Here is an 11266-nt window from a genome sequence, read left to right as displayed (position 1 = left end):
GGAGATGCCGTGGGGAAAGGAGATGACCAACTTTCCCTACCAGGTGGGAGAGACACACACTACACATATCACGTGATGATAAGTGCTATCTGGAAAATGTGAGAGAAGCTGGCGGCTGCAGCCCGGGGAAGGGGCCCTGACTTCTCAAGCGCAAAAGCTGAAGGAGGACCTGCTGGGGCCAAGGCCCTAAAGCCTTCAGGAATTTGGTTTCATTTATTCTGAAAATACTTTCGAAGGGCCTCCTGTGTGCCAGGCACTGTTCCAGGGGCAGAGTATACATCAGAAGGCAATACAGACATGATTCCTGCCCTTGGTGACAGTGCCGCCTCTGGTCCCTAAGGAGACTATAACAATGAAGAAAAGTGTCTTCTCTGGACCCTGAGAAAATGACATTATCAGGTGGGCCCGGTGGTGCAGCAGTTAAGTTCACATGTTCCTCCTCTTTGGTGGCCCAGGGTTCGCCAGTTTGGGTCCCAGGTGTGGACCTACACACTGCTTATCAAGCCATGCTATGGCAGGACTCCCACATATAAAATAGAGGAAGATGGGCACGGATGTTAGCTCAGGGCCAGTCTTCCTCAGCAAAGACAGGAGGACTGGTGGTGGATGTTAGCTCAGGGCAAAGCTTCCTCAAAAAAAAAAAAAAAAGATGATGACATTGAACCAAACACGGCAAGTGAGGGAGCGAGCTTCTCAGGCAGAGGGGACCACCAGTTCAATGGCCCTGCCGCAGGAACGGGGGGAGGCCAGTGTGACTGACTGGACTGCAGGCGATGAGTCAGAGAGGGGCTGTGATCTGAACATTCGTGTCCCCGAAAATTTATGTGTTGAAATCATAACTCACAAGGTGATGGTATCAGGAGATGAGGCCTTTGGGAGGTGATGAATGGGATTAATGCCCTAATAAAGGAGGCTCCAGAGAGCTCCCTGGTCCCCCTCTGCCATGTAAAGATACAACAAGAAGTCTGTGACCCTGAAGAGGGCCCTCACCTGACCACGCTGCCACCCTGCTGAGACTTCCAGCCTCTAGAGTTGTGAGAATAAATGTCTGTTGTTTATAAGCCACCCAGTTAGTAGTATTTTGTTACAGCAGCCTGAACGGACTAAGACAGGAGCGTCGTGGGGCCCAGATCATTGGGCCTTGCAGGCCATTGTAGGGACTTTCGCTCAGAAGGAAGTGGGAGCCACAGCAGGGTTTTGAGCAGAGGCACGACCTGACCTGATGGTCACTCTGGCTGCTGTGTGAGAACAGATGGCAGAGACTCAAGGAAGACCTGGGGAGACCAGTGATGAAGAGATTGTGATAATCTAGGGGACAAGTGTTCAGGGCTCAGACTTATGTGTGGGAGACCAAGGAAAATGCCTGCTTTAGGGACACGTTTTGGAGTTGACAAGGACTCCTGAGAGGTCGATTCCTCTCCTCCCCGGCTGTAGGAGTGAAGAGAGGAATCAAAGATGGCATCTTGTTTGGGCTTGAGCACCTGTGGTTGGAATGTCATTCACTGCAACAGGGACGACCAGGGGAAGCAGGATTGGTGCTACCACACAAATGGGGTTCTCCTACCCGACGTGCATTAAAAAAAAGCCAATTATGGGCTGGCCCCTTTGCCGAGTGGTTAAGTTCGTGCGCTCCGCTGCAGGCGGCCCAGTGTTTCGTTAGTTCGAATCCTGGGCGCGGACATGGCACTGCTCATCAGACCACGCTGAGGCAGCGTCCCACATGCCACAACTAGAAGAACCCACAACGAAGAATACACAACTATGTACCGGGGGGCTTTGGGGAGAAAAAGGAAAAAATAAAATCTTTAAAAAAAAAAAAAGCCAATTATTACAGCATGAACTTTTGGGAGAAGAAATGTAGCTTATTTTGTGAGATCAATCTGCAAGGAGATGGGGGCATATGCTCTTAGATCTGTCTCCCCATCCAGGGCTTGGGGCACAACTTATGAAGGGCAGGGTGGTCTGAAGTGTGGAGACAGATGATTGGAGGTTAGGAGAGGTGAGGTAGTTGATGATCCACACAAGCACAAGCCTAGTTAAGCTTCATGGCTCTTCAGAGGACGCAACTTCACAAAATGGCGGCATTACCACGATCTGCCTTGGAGATGACTACTAGCTGTCTACGTCAGTTAGCGGTTGGACACCGGAGAAGTCAGAACTGAAGGAATAAACTTGGTGCAACTGGCTTATGCCTGCTATTTAAAGTCACAGCACTGAAGAGATCACGTAGAAGAGCGTTCACAGGAAAAAGGAGTTCAAGGGCCGCACGTGGAGGAGCACAGTACATTTGCACGCCAAATGGAGGAGGAGCCTGTTTAGGAGCAGCCAGGGAGGGAGGAGAAAAACCAGGACATTTCTGTAGAAGAACCCAAGCTTTTCAAGAGAGCCTTCCACGCAAGGGGAAGTAATAATACACAAAACTAATACTAGTGGTGAGTCTGGGATGGGGAACTCGGTGTTTGGGGACCGGGCTGGAAGGAAGGGGGACAGTGACCAATTAGGGACAATGGGTTGGAGTTCCGGGTGAAGTTGAAGAGATGCTGGAGGGAGCAGTGAGTGAACAGGAGGGAGAGGAGGTGCTGGTCAAAGAGAGCAAGGACCCCTGGAACTGAGATTTCAGAGGAGGTGTGATGCTGGCAGTAGGGGTCAGGGTTACCGTCCTGGGAGGAAGTGGCTCAGGTGGGTGGAGAGAGAAGTGATCGTGACAGGATTAAAGGAGATGTCTGACCTCCTGTAGGAGAGAGTTACAACAGGGGCTGTGGACTGTCAAGACTGGCGGTATTAAGTCCACAGGAAGAAGTGTGTTCAGACGGAGAAGGGAGGAGAAATGGGTTGCCAGCCTCCACAAGGAGGAAGACACTGACCTTACCGGGAGACCCTGATCTATAGGGCGGTGTGGGGAATTAACAGCTTCCCTTAAGGGGCCCGTAAGGGCCCAGGGCCCTGGGGCGGGGGCGGGGCGTGTTCCCGGGCTGGAGGGTTAAGGGAACGTGTAGATAAGAGGCTGAGGATCCAGAAGTTTTCCAATGACTGGGCTCCTGAGGGCACCATGGAGAGGTGGTCGCAGAAGAGGAGAAACTTGGCTCAGACTAGGAGTCGTGCCGGCACTTTCCAGGTGTTGGAGAATGGACGTCCTCCAGAATGGACGCCATGGGAAGCCCGGGCTTCAGGTGGTGAAGGACCTAACAGTTCCAGTTACTCTCCGAGCACCTATTCTAAGCCACACCTTTAATAAATGTTTGCTATTTCTTTTATTTCTCCAGGCTGCAGACAAAGGAGGCTTCTGGATTCCTCCCAGGCGGCCCTCCCAGTTCACCCCGGAGGGAAACCGGCGGGGGCGGGGCTCGGGTTGCAGCTTGGCGGCTGGAGCCGCGCGCACCCCAGGGCTGCCCGCCGGCAGCTCCTCCCGATTGCTTATCAGCCCAGAGCTCCCCAACCGCGCGCGGATCAAATGCTGCTTTCAGAGCTCCAGGGAGCTGGGTGTGTCTTCCGTGCTTTGCAAAATAGGAAGGAAAAAAACCGAGCGGGGCAAATCCCCCGGCCCAGGTAACCAGCTGGCTGCACGCGGGACTCGCCTTAGAACTAGGCGGTGGGGTGGAGGCAAAGCTGGCTGCAGCGCCGAGCCGGGGGCGGGAAAGAGGCGGAGGCCGCGACACAGGCGCCTCCCCTTCCCCGCCGGGGAGAGGCCGCCACCATCCTCCGGGGCCGTCCCGCTGGCTCTCCAGCCCCTGCGCCCTGCAACGCGCCCCGCTCCCCCCGCGGCCCAACTGAACCAAAGAGGCCCCAGGGGCTCGATGCGCCGCCCAGCGGGGCGCTGGCCGCGTCTCCCCACGGAGAGGGAGGCAGCCCTGGGGATCTGGCTGTTAGCCACGCGCTGGGTGGCCTCAGGCAGGCTGCCTCCAGTCTTTGGGCCTCAGTTTTTCTCATCTAAAAAGAGGAAGCTGGACTCCGTTTCCCCAAGGTGCCTCCCGCTTGGAGAGGTCTCTGCACTGACCTGCCTTCTCCGGATTTGAACCTCTCCCCTCCCCCACAGCCTTCCGGTGGACCCTGGGTTATCTCCCATGGCATTGTCCATCCTGCCTCCTTGCCCTTTAGGCTTTCTGGGCTGTATGCTCTCTGTCACAACTACTCAACCCCGCCCTTGCAGCAAAAGCCATGGAGATAGTAAACAAAGGAGCAGGGCTGTGTTCCCAAAAGACCTTGTCTACGGCAGCTGAAATTAGAATTTCTTATAACTCTCATATGTCAAGAAATTTTCTTCATTTACTTTTCAGTCCTTTAAAGACGTAGCAACCATTTCTAGTGTAGGGGAGGAGGACATTTCCTCTTCCCAAATGGGGGTTCATCTGGCTGGAGAACGAATTAAATTCACATGAGACAGAATAGCAAGAGAAAATTAAACAAAGCTTTATGAGGAACCATGGCCCGGGGCCTTTCTTCCCAAAGGAAGAAAGGACACCCAAGAAGTGGGGTGCACATAGTGGTTATATACCCCCAAACAGGGTGTTTCACATGTGATTGAAATGTCCCTCCCACAATAGTCACAAGATTGCCCTGTCCGCACAGTGCTTGATGGACACAGCAGGTAGTGGTCTGCTGTCTGGGTGGGCATAGCAGGAGGCTAGTCGATTGTCTGGAGCTGGGTGGTCACAGGTGAGTGCAGCAATCAGTTCCTAGCCTAAGGAAAGATGCTTAATCCTTAAAGAAATGCCAATGTTGGGAGGGAGAGGGAAGTCAGTTACAGGAGGTTACCAGACTAGCACAATAAAATGCAGATTTAAGTCCTTGCCTTTGGTATTAAGAGTTTCTAGAGAGAAGGTCATCTCCTTTCTTCTTCCTGGTACAGAGAGGGAGGCACCTTTACAGATAAGAGATTTACCTTACAAACGTAAATGTGTCCTAACAAAGGGCAAGTTCCATTCCTCAGAGCCTCCTTCCCTGTCCCAGTTTATCAAAAGCAATCAGCCTCAAATAATCCTGATGCCAAAGAGACATATCTTGGGGTGGCCAATTCCAGGTCCCCACACTAGCTACCAGGCTGCACTAAAACAGGCGGCTTGGCCACGGGCAGCTGCGTGCCACTCCTAGTTTAGAGTCCAGGCTTGGTAATGGGGGCTTTGGGGCTGGTCCCTTGCCCTTCTGGAGCTGTTTCCTCATCTGTGAAAATACTGACCTGCTTCAGCCTGGGTGTGCGGATGAAGTCAGACAGTAGATGAAGCTACTGCCTTAGTGATATTATTCTTCACGTGTATGTGTCCCCAGCTGGTATGTGTCCCCAGCAGAAGATGGGGCCCTGAAGCTTAGGAGGGAGCCTCTTTGGGCTCTGTGCTCGTTTTCTGGGTGCTTGCTACCTGACAGGCACTGGGCTAGGTGCTCACCATGCAATACCTCATTTAGTCATCTCAGGCCTGGGAGATAGAAACGTCATAGTCCCGCTTTACAGGCAAGGAGACTGAGGCACAGAGCCAAGATTTGAACTGCGTGTTAGGTCGGCCTCCAGACCCCCTACTCACCCTCCTTGTTTCCCTCGGTTTGAACAAACTTGGAGTTGCTTAGTCTGGCTATGTGACCTTGGACAGAACACTTTATTTTTCTGGGCGTCTGTAACCTCTCTGGTCAAGGGACAAGAATTAACACCTTCTATGTGCAATTTTGTCCCCATCTTTCAGAAGTGAAAATCAAAGCTTGAAGAGGTTAAGTAAGGATTGAAATCTGGGCCTGTCTGACCCCTAATCTGAGCTCTTTCTACTGAGAACTGATCCAGAGTAGCCCGTTGCACAGGCCCCAAACCTAGGAGCCTCTAGGATTCCTCTGTCCCCTTCACTCATGCCCAGTATATGGGCAAGTTGTTTTGATTCATCCTTGAGGATATGTCCCGAATCTATCCATTGAGGGGGAGAGGAGATCTTTTAAAACTGCAGATGAGATCCTGCCATACCCCTGCTTAGAACTTTTACTTTACTTGGAATAAAATCCCAAACCTTACCTTGCCCACAGCATGCTGCGTGCCTGGCCCCTGCCCATCTCTCCCCTGTGCCATGTCCTCATTCCCTGTGCTCCAGCCTCAGTGGCTTCCTTTCTGTTCCTCTGGCTCTACAGGTACCACGTCTCCTGCCCTGCCCTGCCCTCTTGTATTTCCTGCAGGTCTTCATGTAAGCGATGGCCCCATGACACCTCCCTAGCCAGGCTTCCCTGGCCACCCCCACCCACCCTCTTAGCACAAGCCCTGTTTCCTTCTCTTTCCAGAAGTCATTGCCATCTGATATTCTGCACATGCTGTGTCTCCCCCAGTGGAGTGGAAACACCTCAGCAGGAACCTTGTTTGCTTGTTCTCTCCTAAGTCCCCCGTATGGAGCCCATGGCCAACACCCAGTAGGTCCTCAACCAATGTCTGATGAGCTGGTGACTCCTTGTGCATGGATCTCTATCCTCTCTGTGGAAGATCATGAACTTGCAACACAACCATCCGACAGATGTTGAGCCTGACCGCGTGCCTGGCCCTGTGCCAGCCAGCAGGGCAGCCACGGAGACATGCCCGGTCCTGGACTGAGGAACTCCCTGACGCCCAGGGCAGAGACATGTGCACACTAGGGCCAGACGAGGCAGGTGTGCCCGAGTTCTGCTGAAAGACATCTGGGTTCAATGGCAGCTGGAGACAACACCACAGGGCTCCTGCATCTGATAAGAAGTCCCCTCACTCTGTCTGTCCCTGAGCTGGCCTCTCACCAGGGACTCCTTCCTGGAATACCCTCCTCCACTGCACTCTCAACCCTCCCTGGCTTTGAGTCACTCTTCAAACTCCTTTCCACATCACCTCCTCCAGGAAGCCTTGCCTGATCCCTCATGTCCACCTTAGTGGTAATCCCTTTAGTTGGTCCCAGTCCTGGCACTTATCAGTTTGCATTGTTGGCCTGTTTCTTTCTGTCCTTCTGCATCCCCGTCCCCACTCCCCACCCATAGGGCTGTTTCTTCCAGGGAAGCAGGGACCTCGACCAGCACCCATTCCAGTGCTAGGCACAATGTAGGAGCTCAAGCAGTAGTTGCTGCCTGAATGAGCAAACAGATGGATGGTGGATTTCCTGGGAGGCAGAGTTTCATCTCTCAGAGGCCAGGACAAGAACCCTCATAGCATAGCCCATTCTCTGTGTTTGCAGCTGGCCTGGCCCCCTCCCCATCTGGGGGCTCTAGTACCAAGCCCCAAAGTGATTCTTTCTCTCTGTTTTTAAAGATTGGCGCCTGAAGTAACAACTGTTGCCAATCTTTTTTTTTTTCTGCTTTTTCTCCCCAAAGCCCCCCAGTACATAGTTGCATATTTTAGTTGTGGGTCCTTCTAGTTGTGGCACGTGGGACGCCGCCTCAACATGGCCTGATGAGCAGTGCCATGTCCTCGCCCAGGATCCAAACCCTGGGCTGCCGAAGTGGAGTGAGCAAACTTAACCACTCGGCCATGGGGCTGGCCCCTCTTTTTTTTTTTTTGGAGGAAAATTAGCCCTGAGCTAACATCCACTGCCAATCCTCCTCTTTTTGCTGAGGAAGACTGGCCTTGAGCTAACATCCGTGCCCATCTTCCTCTACTTTATATGTGGGATGCCTGCCACAGCATGGCTTGATGAACGGTGCATATGTCCGTGCCTGGGATCCAAACTAGCCAACCCTGGGCCACCGACATGGAGCGTGCAAACTTAACCACTACACCACTGGGCCAGCCCGGATTCTTTCTCTTTTCAGTTTTTTTTTCTTACATAGGTCCATGATGGTACTCATTTCAGGAGGTACAAAGGGTATACACTGATGGTCTCCCTCCGTCCCCCAGGGGTGTGCCATTACCACTTCCCTGTGCAGCCCCCTTCTTTGTGGTACGTGCCCCGAGGGAGGCCTGCAGCCTGTGTTTCCAGAGCAGGGAGAGCGTCAGCTCTGGAACATGGCCTTGCTCTGTAGCTGTGTCAAGGCAGAAGCAATGGAGGGGGTGAAGGCAGAGGGGACGTGGGCCAGGATGATTCATCCCCGGCTGGAAGATTCCCAGGCTCCAGGGTGGCTGGGGAACCCCCTGCAGAGAGAACAGACAGTGCCTGCTGTCCCCCTAACAGGGTTTCTGCTGGTCCTCCTGGCCCAGCCACCCAAAATGTCACACAGCTTGACGAACGGTCTGGAGAGGCCCAGGCCCTCGGGGAAGGAGCTCACTCCAGGGTGGGGCCTGGAGAAGGGACAGCCCCATTCTGGCTCATTCCGCCAGTTCTAGCTCCAAACCTTCCCCAACAGGGATGTAAAAATCTCAACGACAGTGCCTCTCTGTGCAAACACATGAATCCAGGTAGTATTAGGTTAAGATGAGCGTCAGGAGGACCCAAAAGGGAAACATGACTGCTCTGGGAAAGAGGCACCACTGGTCCCATAATCCCAGGGGGCTTTCCTGGGGGACTGGCCTGTGTATGAACCTCAAGTCTTGTGGTTTTTTCCTTTTCTTTTCTTTTTCTTTCTTTTTTTCTGCTGAGGAAGATTTGCCCTGAGTTAACAGCTGTTGCCAATCTTCCTCTTTTTGTATGTGAGCCACTGCACAGCATGGCCACTGACAGACGAGTGGTGTAGGTCTGCACCCAGGAACTGAACCTGGGCCGTCAAAGCAGAGCATGTCAAACTTAACCAGTAGGCCACCAGGGCTGGCCCTTGTGTTTTTTTTTCAATGTAGGGTCGACAGTTCCATTTCTGAGTCACCAGTGAGTTGCAAGGAGTGGGGGAGGGGGCAAGATATCGCCTAGTCAGATTCAATTTCCTGTTTCCCATCTAAGGACAGGGGAGGCGGACACGGCATTCACAGCCCCTCCCATACTGCCTTCCTGCTCCAGAACTCATTAATTAATCACGGTGTCTGCTAAGCAATACCTTCCTGACGTGGGCTCAGTGAACAGAGGAGTCGAAAGAAAGATTTCTTGGACTCTCAAGATCTACAGGTAGTGCTCTTTTATTCAGAGATAACATGGGGACAGGACCCACGGGCAGTGAAGAGCTGCCATGTGTTGAGGGTAGGGCTAAATTTATAAGGCATGGGTACGTGACTTATTTTTACTAGACAAAGGAAAGGTGATGTAAAAAGTCATTAAATGATATCAGTGCGGGTGGGGTCTGGTTGTTGTGTGGTCGTGTAACTCTAGATATGAATCGGGTCATATAGATTGGTATGTAGGGCAGGACGCCTTGGGCTTCTCTCCCTGGGGCAGCCTTGATCCACATCACTTCCCACTCAGGATGAAACTTATTTGCCACCCCGGCTACAGGAATCTCTCCCTTAGCCTTGCTAGCCCTAGGAATGGCGCCCCCTGGAGTTCTGCAGTGCACAACCTGTGTAGCCCTCCATGGTGGCCCTCCTAGGTTGGAGAGATGGCCTTGGAGGCACCATGGGGACCATGGGAAGTGGGGTGGGGATGGGAGGTCTTTGATATGCTCCCACCCTGCTTCAACCTAGGCAGTCCCACTTTATCTCTTACACCTTGGACTTCCCAGTAAGATTTCACTTGAAACAAAGTGTCCCACTGCTAATAACAATGCCACACCCTGTGAAATCCCTTTACTAGAGAGGGGGTGGTGAAACCACGGGCTTAGAGTCTGAATCCCAGCTCAGCCTCTCACTGCCCCTGTGACCTTGGGCAAATCTTACCTACCTCACGGTGTGGCAGAGAAGATGGAGGGAGAGAAAATGCAGGCACAGTGGGCCACATAGCGTCCACCTGATAAATGGCAGTGTGGTGACAGTGGGACCTCGAGGAAGAGGACAGTCCCTTCCAGCTCTGATGGTGGAGCCCAGGGCAGGGTCACAGTCTCAGCACTGTTACATTTGGGGCCAGATCATTCTTCACTGTGGGAGCTGTCCTGTGCCTCGCAGGATGTGGAGCAGCATCCCTGGCCTCCAGCCACCAGATGCCGGTTACGCTGCCTCCCCAGTGATGACAACCAAAAATGCCGCAAAGAGACAGAATGGCCTCCAGTTGAGAACCACAGGTCTGGGGGGCTTAGCTCAAAGCTGCAGGAGCCACGAGGGTGATGTGCAGGCGGCAGGAGTGGCAGAGGGAGTGGGGAGCAGCAGGGGCCGCCTCCTCGGAAAACTCCACAGTCAGCCTCCTGCTCTGTCCCTGGAGGCTGCCTGCTGATAAGGCTGCAGTCAACTATGCGCGCGCGCGCGTGTGTGTGTGTCTGTGTGTGTGTCTACGACAGAGAGAGAGAGAGAGAGAGACTGCAGATGAAGGGAGGGAAGGAGTGGGAAAAGAGCTACAGGAGGCTGACAGCACCTCTGGGCTCTGGGGCTCTGGCAGTGGAGTCTAGGGTCCCTTGCCCCTCCTCTAAGTGATCTGAGGGAGACCACTCAATGGGCCCACACCCAGGCTGAAAGGGGTGTGGCGTGGGATGGGGAAGGCACCCTGTCCACCCACCCCAGTCTGGGCTCTCCCTCTCTCTCCCGGACAACCCACCAGTGGGTCCTGTCCACTGTGCCCCTAAGATGCATCGGAACCTGACTCCTCCCCACCCTGGTTCAGCTGCCTTCTCTTTCTATCTGGAGATGTGGAGTCGCCTCCTGGCTGGCCTCTGTGCTTCCACCTCGCTCTCCCTATCCATTATTCTGCACAAAGCAGAAGCCATGACCTACTAACAACGCCCATCGGATCATGCCTTCCTCATGAGAGCCCCCCACTGATGACCTGGGCCCTTGGAATCACATCCAAACCCCTGGCTCGTCTTCAGGCACGCGTGGCCCTGGCCCCCTCCCTGACCAAAGCTGTTCTTACTCTTTCTCCCCGCCACACCGGCCTTCCTTCCGTTCCTGCAGTATGCTGAGCTCACTGCCCCCAGGTCTGTACGAGAGGCGAACATTTGCCTGAGCCCCCGGGCTCGCAGCCCCAGTCCTGTGTCCTAAGCATGGAGGTGTCTGCACAGATGCCCCTCTCAGCCTTCCCCGCCCACTGGGTCTGAGGATCACCTCCTCACACATGGCGCGTCATCCTGTTGTGGAGCCTTCACAGCACTTTGACCATGAGAATGACCTCGTTTCTTTGTTGTATGCCTCTCCTGCCGGGAACCTCAGTTCCTGGAAGTCAGGGACCTTGCCCATCATTCATTTCCATATCCCCGGCGTCCAAGTGTCTGGCACATAGTAGGGGCTCCATAAACGTTTATTGAATAGAGAAATGAAGGAATGACTAGGTGGCCTCAAGAGCCCCTTTCCACACTGTGGCTCTGGGTCTCCTTGCAGGCTTCCCTGGCTCCAGGAGGCTCAGAG

The 11266-nt window shown here is 53.6% G+C and overlaps 1 long non-coding RNA gene across 1 annotated transcript; it reads left to right on the top strand.

The window, feature by feature from the left end:
- The first annotated feature begins 2296 nt into the window (after nucleotides 1–2296).
- LOC139075061 (uncharacterized) lies at nucleotides 2297–9114 on the top strand. The gene is made up of 3 exons (XR_011525092.1): nucleotides 2297–2432; nucleotides 3264–3546; nucleotides 6247–9114. It is a non-coding gene; the product is annotated as an uncharacterized lncRNA (long non-coding RNA).
- The last annotated feature ends 2152 nt before the right edge of the window (nucleotides 9115–11266 follow it).

The sequence above is a fragment of the Equus przewalskii genome, chromosome 13 (genome assembly GCF_037783145.1).
Source record: "Equus przewalskii isolate Varuska chromosome 13, EquPr2, whole genome shotgun sequence".
NCBI classification, from domain to species: Eukaryota; Metazoa; Chordata; class Mammalia; order Perissodactyla; family Equidae; genus Equus; species Equus przewalskii.
Note: the sequence above shows the minus strand (reverse complement) of the source record. Positions and strands in the feature narration are given on the sequence as shown.